Here is a 14,104-nt window from a genome sequence, read left to right on the forward strand (position 1 = left end):
CCACTTCAAGATGGTGGACATGATACCCACACTAAGATGGCTGCCGATCACGTGGTAATATGACCACGCGTTAGCGTGTGTCTCACGTGATTCGAATTACTGTTCGATAAATAGCCCAGGACAAATAATTATCGTCCGGCCACTTTGACATAACAGGTGACAGCGTAGGGAACGGACAGGAGATGGGAAGCGCACATGTCTTTTCGTAAGGTAAGATACATGCGCTTAGAACAAATACCCTCGGTTTGCCCGCAGAGAAGAAGTTTCATTCCCCTCTTGTTTTTGTTTTTACTAGATTGCGTGACAATATGGGCAACAATATCCAGTGTGGTCTTGGACCCACATGTCCTTTTGAAAAGCGAGACTCTGGGGAGATTTCTCAATTGGTAAGCCCGATGTGAAATAAGACGTAGAAGTGCAGTGTTCTTCTAGATAGTCCCTAGTAATACAGGCTTTTACTATTTTCTGCATAGAATATCGTGGACAGCGGAGAGGTACTCTGCGCAGCCCCGCCCCCCGCCCCTTGGAGGAATAGAAGAGTGAAGGGTGGAACCGTATTGCTAATACGGAATGGTTACTAGTGCGACGTTGGTCGATTTCTGCAGAACCAGCAAGAGGTAAACATTCACATAAGGGCACGTCTTGTTCTGAACGATGGGGATGTTTTCCTCTTCTTTGTAGGACATGTAAAAAGTTGAGAAATTGTATGAAATCAGGACATTGTACGAAATTAGGATAAGTAAAATGTTGAAAAATTGTGTAGTAGTGGACAGTAATAAGACCACGAATGACCAAATCCCTCTGCTTATATTAGAAATGGAGATGAAGTTGAAAAAGATGCTATGCACGACTTGTTGTGAAAAAAATTGAAAACCATGTTTTTAAGATTACATGTTTCTTTGTTTTTTAGAAATATTGAAACTATGGCAATTGGCACGTGAAGATATACGTGAGAACCAGTATATAACAAAAATTATGTGCCCTGATGACAGCTCCGACAGGATATACAATGGGGATTTAATCCTGTGTTTATTTTTGAGATTCATGTTGGTTCTAGAAACACATTGTTCAAGTGCTGGAACAGTTTCTTTTTCCCGTATGAATTAAGAAGGGTATAATTAATAACAGTAGAGGGTTAAATAGAGACATACCCTCCAGTTAGGCACAAAAAACGAATTTGAAATGTTTTGCGTGTTTGCCATTTGTAGAATATGTACACACACTGATGTGAGTTTTAGCGTGTGTTTTAAACATATTGTTGTGTTGTTTTAGAAAAATATATTGTAATGTGTTAAGTGTTTTTGATAAATATTAAAATGTGTATTTTTGATAATTACATGGTTATTCGTCCTTTTTTGGTTAAGGGGTGAACTTGACCAGGGTTGCATGCATCTAGGATCACTCACTCTCAGCAGAAAGGGAAGGAAGCTGTTCTGTGGGATTCCTTAGATTTTGTATTTCACGATTCTCACCCACACAGCCCCTAAAAAGAGGATCTTTTCAGCTCATGGTAGTTGATGGTATAGAAACATGTCTGACAGGCAAGACTATAAATTATCTAAATTAAATAATGTCTAAATCAACCTTTTCTACCAACAAAGGTACTACCACGGATGAAACCATGAGCCCTCCTTCTGTATCAAAACCTCCAATGGCAGTTTAGAGTTCGGACCCACCTGTACAAATGTGCCGGATCTCTCGCAGTGGTCACCAAGATGGAAAGCACTCTACCACACAGTCAGGAGAGAGAAAGCTGTCGGATGATGGACAGTCGTTCTCAAAGCCAGATTTTCTCAAACCATTTGGCAAGTAAAACACAGAAAAGGCATTTTTTGCTTTTGCCGCAAGAGGCAGTATCCTTAGTAGTATTACTTGCAAGAGGCCGGATCTATCTCTCATTGCCTATGAAACACACATGTATTGATGAATAAGGTAACCAGCTGGTTCATTATCCAGATTATCCAACCCATCGATTAACCCACAGGACTGTGCAATGACCAGCATGGATTCTTGGGTTTGGAGGTCTTAAAAAAGCTTGAAGGGTGATTGTACAAGGGTACACAATGGAAAGCAGGGTTAAGGAATTATTTAATTCAAATCTTTCACTTGGGAGGTATCAAGATAGATTTGTCTTGCTCCCTTTTCAGTATTTTTATCCACACAATAATGGTGGTGCTTTTGAACTCCTGAACTCCTATGTTATGACCATCGGCAAGCAATACCAAAACCCATATCAATCATTTAACTAGTCAAAGTCCTCAGAGTAATCGATTCCACCCACTTGGATCAATAAGAGAATTGACTGACTGGATGATGCAAGCAATATGCTTGCTATGGCATCTACTTCCCTGAACACAAACCTGTTGCGGGCTTGGGTTGGATCGTATGAGAAGAATACAGAGACATTCATTGGATCAATCCCTAGCTTGGCTGCAAACAGTTTCTCTGGATCCCCATTGTTTGTTTGCCGTGAAACATTGTGGGTTTTAGTAGACATTTTTAAGAGGACAGTATAATGATTTTTTTAAAGACCTCTGATGCCGTTTCTTTACACGAAACACGGCCAATCAATATGTTTCACATCTTGATGGTTAATATTCACCATATAACACTGAGAACCAAAATTGAGGAGGGTTGGTAATCCTATGTATGAGCTAAGAATAAAGATTTGGCCACAATACTTTGGTCAACTGCTTTAAGGATCCAGGGTAGCATAATATCCCTGAAGTTATTGATTCAATTAGGTAAACTATAGGGGGTATTTTAGAGGATGAATTGCTGACCACTGTGGCAGGGTGAAGTTAATGCAAAATTTGGACAGGGCTCCCCAGCGTTCTTACTTGATTGGGAGGAAGATGCCATGGCTGAGGTTGAAGAGACTATTATGACCGGGCCTCGAATGGATGAGCAAGGACACCGCTTTCATATGCTTCTTACTGAGCAGAGGCTTTGACCGGCTAATGGCTGTATTGTACCTGATACTCTTGGGAGGCTGATGTTTTGTGGTTCCAGAGATAACTCCATCATAGATTCAATTTGTGTGTGCATGAGGCTTTGGTCTCTTCTTGAGTCTATCGAAATAAGCCCAAACCTGACAGTGAGTGTTAGGGATAATTCTCATTCTATGGCTAATTTCCCTTACCTATAGAGTCCCCCAGCAGCTTTGCTGGATTTGAAGGGTTTTTTTCTTTTTACCTGCTAAGAGTGAGACTCTTTTTCCCACTCTTAGGCAATTTTGCTTTGTGTGTTCTAGGCTATTTTTGTGTTTAATGCCTATGGGATTTTCTCTCCCCCAGAGGAACCATCTTTATTCACATGTGTTACACAGCACCCTCAGTGCAGTGACACAGGGGTGTCGTAGTGACCCCCAAACATAGACTCCATACCCTGGGACTGACTACTGTCTACCAGGGCATGTAAAGTCTCCATTGACTTTACTGGTCAATTCTTATGAACTTAACAAGTACAACCCATCTTACTATGGAGGTACTGGAAAGGGTTAATAGTTTTTCCCTTAGGTTCATTTTCGAGGAGGTACAATAAAGTCCCTCTCTCTAAAGTTTCTGGCTGGTGGCAGTAGTAACTACCGTAAATATTCGACCGCAAATATTTTCCTATGGGATTTTCCCATTGTTTGAGGCTACCACTTTTTCTGACAACCTCTAACATACCGCTGGTCTATTTTATTATTAATTTTACTCCGGTAGGTTTTATTTGCCAGAACCTTAATATAAATTCTTTCTTGTGTCTTACTCTAAACTCCTAACACAGGTCGGGGATCCTTTGTTTGTCCTTTTGGTGGGCTTCTGCCAAGAAGCCCTCCTTTTGGCGCCACTGAGTCTGGGGTGGGTCCATTGTGTGGGAGGGGGAGTAGGCCCCCTGGACAGGGTTGCCTCCGCAACCCATGTCACACTCTATCCTGATAGGCTGGAGGGTCTCCCGCCAAGATGACCACTCCACTGTGTGAGTGACAGCTAGGCTGTATGAATGGGGTTCTTTTTGCATAAAAGCAGGGTTCTGCGGACTGGAAGAGCAAGACGGGGCCACTGGAACTACGGAACCAAAGGGGAGAGAAGCGACGGACATCTTCAGAACCTGCACCACCGGTGAAGCCCTGCTGCAGCGTCTCACCACTTTTCTTCCACATGACGAGAAGAGATCTTCTTCGCAAGAGCCTTCTTCCCTTGAGTTGGTGGGACCAACCAGTTCACCAATTGCTTCCTTGGACCTGCCTTGGTCGAATCGCCAGTGCCCAGCACTTGGAGACCGGATAGCCAGGCAGCCATCCACCCGGACCGCGATTTAAAGGAGCGTACCTTTTTTTCGATGGCAGCACCGCGGCTGGTTTCATCCCTGGGTAGTGCAGTATATCGAACCTTCCTCCACGACAAGAGCCTCTCTTCCTCTGCTGGATCCCCCGAACTGCAGGAACTACCAGGAACAACCACCACCAAAGGAGCCACTTCTTCATTTAAAGGTACTTTGTTCCGCCAGGCCCCCCTTTCTGTGTGGTAGCCCTAAAGGTGTTTTAAATCCTTTATCTACTTGTTGGGTTGGCCGCCCTTTCGTCTAACATTGTCTTTCGCCTTCCATCTACCTTTTCAATATTCGTTAACCAAAGACTTGACTGCAGCAACAAGAACATTTTTGCTCCTAAACTCTTGGTCCTGTACCACTGACTCTGGCTCAGGCCTATTGACTCTGGCTGATTTGTTAGATCTGCTCTCACTAGATTGATTCTCAATGAGAAATGTGTTGATGCACCTGAATCTTCTAAACACCTCTTCCTATCTACTGTTTTAACTTGTGAAGTGCCATTTTGCTCAGTTTTCAATTACTTATCTTGCTGCTAAAGTATTACTGTGCATTACTTGTTCACAAAACTTCAGGGAAGTGTTGCTAGGGGGTGTCTAAAGATATTTCGGTTAAACTTGTGTTTTCCCTCCCTTTCGCTAAATTGTTAGAGTGCCATTTGTAGTTGGTTTTCACTGTGCCGTTTTGCTCAGTTTTCACTCTACCGCAAACTTGTCTACAATTGACTAGGGAGTTGTATATACTTTTTCTTGACTAAACTTAACTTGCTTTATCAACTGTGATTTATGTGTTGAACTAGATGTGTATAAAATAAATCTATATATTCTCTTTTTAATACAAAGCTTTGGTCAGTGTTTCCTTGTGCCATAGTACTGTGATACCTATTGTGTAAACCCTGAATACTGCTCATCTCCCTCTTGAGATAAGTCTGACTGCTTAGCCACAGCTACCAACTAAATCTTTGTGGTACAGACTGATATCAAAGGGGATTTTTCTTGCTCATACCTGTAGTCTTAATCTTCGGTAGTGCTCCCTAAGGGAACTGTCCAGGATTCTGCCTAACAGTGACTGCACTGCTTTAGCCTTGTCATTCGTCCTCCAGAAGTAGAACAATTAGTTTATTTCATTGTTAAGCCTTATCGAGGAGGGTCAGTCCACAATTGGCAGATTTATTAGGTGGGAGCTAGTCAACAAGGATGAAATTACCCAGACCTACTTAATCACGGTGTTGTCTCAGATCAGCATGTGCCTCGGGTATTAGCTAGATGACAAAGGGAAAGTGGAAACCTTTTATCATATGCTAGTTGGGGCTAAACAAACCATGACAAGTAATGCAGAAAAGGGATCCGGGCATAGACATAGAAGTTGTGTGGACAAGCAAAGGACAGATGTGAAGAACATATACTAGCCACACTTAAAGCGCAAACTAGGGATGTTGTAGAGGTCCATGGAGCTGGGAACTGCTATACACAGTGTCATCAAAAGAGGAAAGCTGAGGTAGCAGAGAAGGCATTGGAAGATATGCAAGTAGCAGCTACAGATGTAGCTTATAGTCACGTCTGACAGGTGATAACATGATGTCCCCAATACTTGAAAAATGCCAGATTAATGTCCCTGAAGAATGCTGGTTTATAGACTTTGCAGAGTTACTCTCTTCACAGCAAATCCTATGACCTTCATCAGGGGACAGATATCCAAACGGTTTTATTGTGATCCCTGAGGGACACTGAGGGGGATCTTTCAAGCATGTGAAATAAAATAAAGCCTAGCTCTGTTTTAGTATTGTTAAAAGATTTTTGTTTTTTAAATTCAACTCTGGCTCCAGTTTTGACAATTCTTTTAATGCAAATTTAAGGATAAATAACTAGTTCACATTTTATTGACTTTTGCCTGTTATAACTCACATCAAATAAAAACAATGTATAGCTTTTACATGACTAATGATCTATGCCTAATTCATTGTATTTTTCATAAATTGTAACAAATGTTTTATGCATTACAGTTATTTGTAAACCAACAATTCTAATTAAAACAATTCAATTTCTAGCACACAAACTGAGACCTATAAAAAATGTAAATCCCTTTGGATGTAACAATTTCATCTGTGCTAGCTGCTGCTGCTTGAAGGGAATCCAGCCAATGCTGTCAGACCATCTGGCTGCTATTGTTCTTGCCTACCGGAAATAAAGGTGCCCTTCCTGTGTCCTATATCTGGAAATCTACTATGGGAGGGTGGTAAATCTATTATGGGAGAGCGGAATTTCTTCTCTCTCCATCTAGGGAAAAAAGCATAGTTTGGCTTGCTTTCAAGAAACATCTTTCGACTGTCCTCTTGGCCTGTCGAAGTTGGATTCAAATTCCAGCATATCTTGTGGTTTTGGTGCTCTAAGTGTCATTTTATTTTATTTATTTATTTATTAGCATTTTTAAAGCGTGCAGCAGCCCGTGGGCATCGTGGCGCTGTTACAAAAAAGATCATACAAATGAATACACTAGGCATATTTTCATCTGCCCTCTGGGATTAAAGCGCTATATAAAAACAATAAATACGATACAATAACCCAGATTGCCAAAGCATCTTTAAAATCTACGGTTGTATGGACAAAGCAGATAATAATAAATGACTTATATTTTCATGTAACACTTCCTTGGAGAGTTGTGCAGTTCTGTATCACTCTAACTGATGTTGTAATTGGCTAACTTAAAGGCTTTTGTTCTAGATAGCGCACACTGCAAGAGGATGATTCAACCTACAGTTATTTTCAGTGGGGGTGGGGGGGGTGACAGATTTCTCTCTGCTAGTGGGAATGAACCAGACATAAAAGTTTCTGCCATAAAAGTAAGTTCTGCTAAACAGTCTCACTTTCAGAGAGTACTTTGTGTTTTAAAAATTGGCATTAGTGGGTTCGTACCCAGATGAGCACACAGTTGAACTTAATGACATTCATATATAGGACACCACATGCATACTTTCTTCTGGGCATCTGTAATTGCCATGCCTATAATGGTTCTGCCACACAGTACTTTGACACTTTCCCAGGAGAATAGGTTATTCCCCCAAAGGGGCAGTGCGGGAACTACTGCTTCAAAAAAATCTCTGCTGGGAAAATGGTGGTATCACACAAAGTAGATATTAACAGGGGTTCTTTGCGGTTGGGCAGACAGGAGGGGGTGTTTTGGGAGCTCAGAAGAGAAATGATAACGGAGAGAGTGTATCCACACTCTTACATTTTCCTAGGTCTCACACACTCTTCCTGTGCCCCTTCCACACTTCCCGAAGGCAAGTGCCCCAAGACTGACATCATCATGCAAAAGACTCTTGTCACATCAGCCAGTATTCGGCTCTTACAGAAGGTTTAAAATTGACCAATCACTGTGACAAAATGACCGTAAAAGGGGGGTGAGCCCCCAGCCCCTTAATTGAACCAGAAGAAGAAGGACTTTACCTGAACGTCATTGAGGTTTATTCAGCCCAAAGCCCTCAGCCATTGAGGTACCGATAAAGCTTTCAAAGAGGGAGGGACTCGGACTCTCCCATCAACCACTTCAGAGAACATTTGAAGTGACTTGCTGTTTTGGAAAGCCTGCCTACAATCTGAGGAACTGGTATCCAGGATTCTGCCTACTGGCAGGTAAACGTGTACCTGCAAGACTGTCAATCTTGCCGGTAGTAAAAAGGGAAGAAGACTCCCCTTTTCCTCATTGATCCAGTGCAGGGTCACACAGCACATCAAGGGCCTGCTGCTTGAAAAGACTAAATGTGGCTTGATCACTAGTCCATAGGACTGTGTCTAAGGGAAGTGGCACACCTGCAAGTGTTTTTTTGGCAACCCTCCTGCCTGGAAAGGACAGCGGAGGGAATTAACTTTCCTCTGAGACCCTGGACAGAGTCTCACAGCAAGAATCAACATTGTTGATTTTCACACTCTTTCACTTCAGAGACCTATTGAGTTTTAGAGCATTCACTGACTGCGTGTTTCTCAAGTTCCTTGAGCTTCCTGCTGCTGCCACAGTCAAGCCACACTATTGGACCCAGTTGAACCAACTCAATGACTCACAACCGACTCAAACACGCAATAAGTACCTGGAAACCCTGCTTGATGCTGTTGGGCCTTTCGAACAATTTATTTGTTTATTTAGCTATTTATTTATTTATTTTGGCATTTGTTAAGTGTACCTTAGCCCGGGGACATCTAGGCGCTGGTTACAAGCATGTTGGTTACAGATCATTTTCATAAGTTGCTTAGAGGTTACAGTTTCCAGGGATTTACAGTATATATCATATGGTACATTAATGCATTGGTCATACAGAGTGTTACACATCTTGCTTATGGTTACATTCATACAGTGATTTACTGAAAGGTAGTTGGTGTGGTTCTGCTCCCCGGCCACTTATATTTTAAATTTGAACATTGCTACAAAAACAAGCCGGACTGCCCTGGTCTTCATACTCAGAGGGCCTATTCCATCCAAAAGCCTGCACATTTCTGGTATGCTGCTAGTTAGGGCTGTTTGTTAGTGCTTCTAATAGTTTGTATTTTTTACAATTTAGTTAAAGACTCCTATTCGGAACAAAACTTTGACTAGAAGTTCTTTATTTTAGTAGCACACTACTATTGTTGTTTGGGTGCTTCTCTGCTAGCTCACAACCCCCATAATAAATAATAGCCTACCCTCAGCCTATGCTAGGTTAAAGAGGCGAAGGGGGAGTACCATTCATGTTGTGCCTGTTTTCACCTTTTTAAATGGGATCACTTCTGGATTAGTAGCAGTGTGGGGATGAGTATCAATTTAGAAACCACCACTCAAGCCTGTACTCCTGCAGAGTATTAGTCATTTTATCACAATTGGGAACCAAACATTTTTTTTAAAGTTGCCATGTATTGCTCTATGTATGATATGATATGATAGTTTATTTATATAGCGCCTATACACAATGTGTTTCAAAGCGCTTCAAGGCAAGGGAGGGAACAAGGGAAAATACAATGGCATTTTTACAGGCCATGAACAGTAAGGATGTGAAATGAACTATCATGCTCGGCCTGACGACATTTCAGATAGTGCAAGAGCTAAAACATAGATAAGAAAGGGAGAGGGGAGTGGGAAGGAAATGGAAACAGACAGGCGACTACCATACTGGGCCTGACGACATTTCTGGTAGAGCTGGAGAAAAGCAAAAGGTGAGGGAGAGGAGTGCAGAAAGGGAGGGGAGGAACAAAACAAGCGACTATCGTACTAGGCCTGACAACGTTTCAGATAGTGTTGGAGGGAGGAGGGGGGGCAGTAAGGGCATGGGGGAGCGACTGACGAGGTTGCTATCATACTAGGTCCAGGGACAATTCTGATGAAGTAAGTGCATAGAAGAAAGTAGGGGAGGAGATAGGAAAAGGGAGCGGGGAGGAGAGAACAGAGAGTAAGCAGTCAAAAAGAGTGGAGAAGCAAGAGGGGAGGGCGAAATACAATTGAAGAAGTCAGTAGTAATACATAATGTTGCAAGCCAGGATACAAGATGAAGATGGGAACAGCATGATTCAGGGCCACCATGAGTACAAGATGCAAAGGAAGTCCAGCATGAGAGATGAGAAAGGGTGACGCACCGTGAATCAATGAAGTCCATAAAGTCAAATCCAGCATTGGCCACAAGACGGTGATGGTGAAACCAGAATGTATCAGGACAGACTCCTGTGTGCGGGAAGGGGAGGGCACAAGGGAACAACACGGGGGGACCAGAGAGGGTAGGGATGGCCTGTGGGGACAGAGGTAGTGAGTGAGCCCAACCCTTTAAGTTTTGGTGGGGTTGTTCGCCACAAGATAGTTTGAAAGAATTTGGTGGGTCCAGATGGTGAATTGCAAAGTACATTTGCTCATACATATGGATAGAAACGTATTATAGTATAGCAGTATATTATAGCAAACATATACCATATAACCTCTACTTGAAGCTTTATAACACATTATTCACTCAAAAAACGGTGGGTGATGAGAAAAGTGGAAATGAAAGGAGCAGGGTGGCAGGGTAAGAGGGTAGATGGAGCAGAAAATCAGGCACCAACAATATTAGCTTGCTCACGTAGCACTTAAGACTGCCCAGATGCTGTTTCTAAGTGCTAAAAGGCAAGGGTGAGCAGAAGAGAGTTGGAGGGGGCATCTAAGTTTATTTGTTGTTATTAGGTTATGGGGAGAAAGTGCCACCAGTTGTTACTTGATAATGGGAGTGGAAGGTAGAGTCTGAGTTTCTGATAGTTCTGGTGACAACCTTCAAAGTGACCTCAGGCACAACATATCTGCAGTAAAGGTACCCAGTGAAGTTACTGAAAAGAAAACAACGAATGAAATCATACCGAAAACTAAATATATGGGGGGTGGGGGTAAAGGGTTAAAAGGTGTTGGGGGTGGTTCGGGGTGAGGTTAGAAGCACAGGGAAACAGAGGGTTTGGGGGACCCCCCAATTAAAAAAATTACAATCTTTTTTTTTTCCGTAAAATTTCATTTGTTAAAAGTCTTTTTGTTTAGATCACATAGAACCGCAATAAACTCGCCCCAAAAGTACAATAGCCGATAACAGAGAACAATGATGATTACAGTAATCATGACATAATTTTGAAATAGTCTATCTCTGAGACAAATTTACCAAATGATTGACATCAATGACTGCTGCACTGAACCTACTCCCGTCACTTGCAGAGTCCCCCGAGGTTCCTGCCTCTCCCCCACCATTTACAACACGAAACCCCTCTTCGACCAGCTGGACCTAGTTGGCATTTCATACACAAATTACGCTGATGACACGCAGCTCCTTGTCCCCCTCACCAGTTCATACGTGCAGGACTCTGCAACTATAAATGCCGCCTACAAGATCATTCAAAATTGGATGGCCTCGCACGGACGCTGTCTCAACGACATTAAAACCGAAATCCTCATCGTCGGCTCAAGCTCCAAACTTCGCAACATGGATCCAGTTTACAAGGAATTCTTCATTTATGGCACCCGCATCATCACAGCCACTGCTGCCAAAACCCTTGGCGCCTACCTCAATGCCAACCTCAATCTCTCACGCTAAGTAATCTCAAGTGCCTCAGCAGGGGCCGACACTGCCAAATTTCTTCAGGCCAGCAGGCCCTTCCTCTCCACTCCCAACCACCTAACAATAGCAAGAGCTATCATGGGTGCCAAGCTTGACTACTGCAACCCCTTATTCACTAACACCTCTGAACGCAACGTAAGTAAACTACAGATGATCTGGAATAATGCCCTCAGAGTGGCTATCGGCCTCTCCAAAACTGACTATATCTCCAGGAAATGATAAAATTCAAAACTCTTTCCCTAGTCCCCCATTGTCTCTCCATCACTGCCCTGACTTACCTGTCACGGTGCATAGAGAAATACGCCCCATCCCGTGGTCTGAGATCATCAAACTCTGACCTCCTGAAGACCCCCAATTTCAACCGCCTCTCAACTGGGGGCAAGAGCTTTCCAGACATATTGGCCAAACCTTGCATTAGATCTCAGGAAAGAACAGGCCTATTGGACCTTCTGCATGAAATTTAAAGACCTGGCTGTTCAACTAACTGTACTCCTCCTAAGTCTATTGCATCCCCTCGCTGCACTGCCCCCATGTTCTTTTGCTCTCTGTGTCCTATGTAACATTTAACATTGCTCCATTGTACCTTCTTATAAATGTAGCAAGTAACCAAGTATCCTCATGTAACTAGCACCGAGATACCCAAGGGTTTTGTACGCTGTAACAAATTAATAAATAAATAAATTAATTAATCAATAAATAAAGTAAGCAGTGTGGGTTTCAGGACAACCAGCGTCTGTCTGACCTGCTAGACTTGTGAATGTGAACCACCAGAAGGTCTTCAAAGATTATAAAACATGAATCACCGCAGGATCAGAGTGACATTTTACAGCTCCTGTATTGATAAGTAGGCTATGCTTGAGCAACACTTTTGATCTTGGACAAATGTTCCAATCCTGTATGTGTATGGTGGCACAATGGTCCCACTTACGTTTTGGCCATTTTTTGCCAGTACAATGATTCTACCTCTATTCAATAACCAGGAATCTTCCATTTTAGACCAAGACTTTGTTTTCATCAGGTCAAATCCAGAACAAAGAACCTACTGACCATTCCTACCATGCCAAAAAATATTCCATCTCACCTAAAGGAGGCATACGGCACAGTGCAGTAGCATACGGTCCTAATGTCTGCTAATCTAAAATAATCTGTGTAGTTCTTTCTCCCTCTGTAATAAACATAATTGTATAGAGATATCTCATTGGTCTTTAGTGTACCATTGTATGCGTAATTGCTTTTGTTTCTTCTACTGCCACACACAATGTTTCTAAAACCAGGGCTCACCACTGTTGGCAGTCCTGCTTGCCTCTATCCCTATGGAGGCTATCGCATTGTGGGCTTACCTCCATGGCCTCATAGGGAAAGGTTTCTCCTGGGGAGAAGTGACTGAAACCCGCAATTTGTCACATACCATATTACAAGCCCTCCTCAGACCATCTATCAAACAAGACATTGTCTAGTGCCCCATCAAAACCAATTACATGAACTGCTTGTTAAGAAAAAAACAATGGCAATCCCAAACGACCATGCAAGCTACTGAACAATCTCCAACACATCTTCCACAGCACAATTCCTCTAAAAGTTCATCCATTATCAACCACTGGTGCATATCGAAAATAACAAACTCCTTCATGAGTGACATCACAGATACAGACCAATAAGGCAAATTGAATCTAGACTCTCTTCTATGTGGGACGCTCTAAAAGAAATGCTGATGCAAATATTATAAGTGCACTCACCCTCCTAAACGTCTCTACTGCATCCACCTCTCTATCCAGATGTGGTGTTCCCCAGGGGTCTAACCTCTCACCCTGGCTCTTCAATGTCTACCTAGCCCCGTTGGCCCACCTGATATCTACCTTCTCTTCTCACTTTCAGTGTTATGAAGATGACTCCTCTCCTCTCTCGCTCATTCCTGACTGTCCATCTGTGATTCAGGATTGGTGCACCTCCAACGACCTCTGCCTTAATGCCAGCAAGACGAAGATCATTCTCATTGGGACCCAAGCTCCTGCTTTCCCTCATTCACTCTGGCCGCCCTGCTTGGGCCCTCTTCCTTCGCCTTCCTGTGAGGCAAAAAGCTTTGTGTCATCTTCGACTCAACGCTCTCCATCTCTCTGCACATCATGGACCTTGCCAAGAAGGCCCAATTAGCAGCTGCACCTCCTCAGAGGTATTCTTCCTTTTCTCATGTTCCCCCAGAAGCTCACTGTCTGTAGAGCCCTGGTTCTCTCTAGGCTATACTACTGTAACAACTTCTTTCTCAACCTTCCTTCCTCTACTCCGCCCTCTGCAACTAATCAAGAACAGGACTGCCAGACTTATCCTTGGCCTCAAATCCAGGGACTGTATCTCTCCAGCCTGAAATCTCTCCACTGGCTCCTGGTTGCTGCAAGGTCAAGTCCAGGACCATCTGCATCATCCACAAGGCTTTCTGGGGCCGGGGCTTGCACTATATCCACATTTCTCTTCAGAAATATCTTCCTTCTTGAGGCCTTCACTCAGCTACCTCCAACTTTCTGAGGGTCAGAAGGTTTTCCAGGCAGAGAGTGTGGGGTAGATCTCTCTGCTCTGCAGGTTCCTCCTTCTGGGATGGCCTCCCTGCTCCTCTCAAACTTGAGCCGGACCTCCTGAAGTTCCGGAAGTAGCTCAAGTCTTTCATTTTCTCCTCTACTTTCTCTCTCTCCCTCCCCTGCTGACCACCTGTCT

Source organism: Ambystoma mexicanum, chromosome 7p (genome assembly GCF_040938575.1).
Source record: "Ambystoma mexicanum isolate Mex_15411 chromosome 7p, UKY_AmexF1_1, whole genome shotgun sequence".
NCBI classification, from domain to species: domain Eukaryota; kingdom Metazoa; phylum Chordata; class Amphibia; order Caudata; family Ambystomatidae; genus Ambystoma; species Ambystoma mexicanum.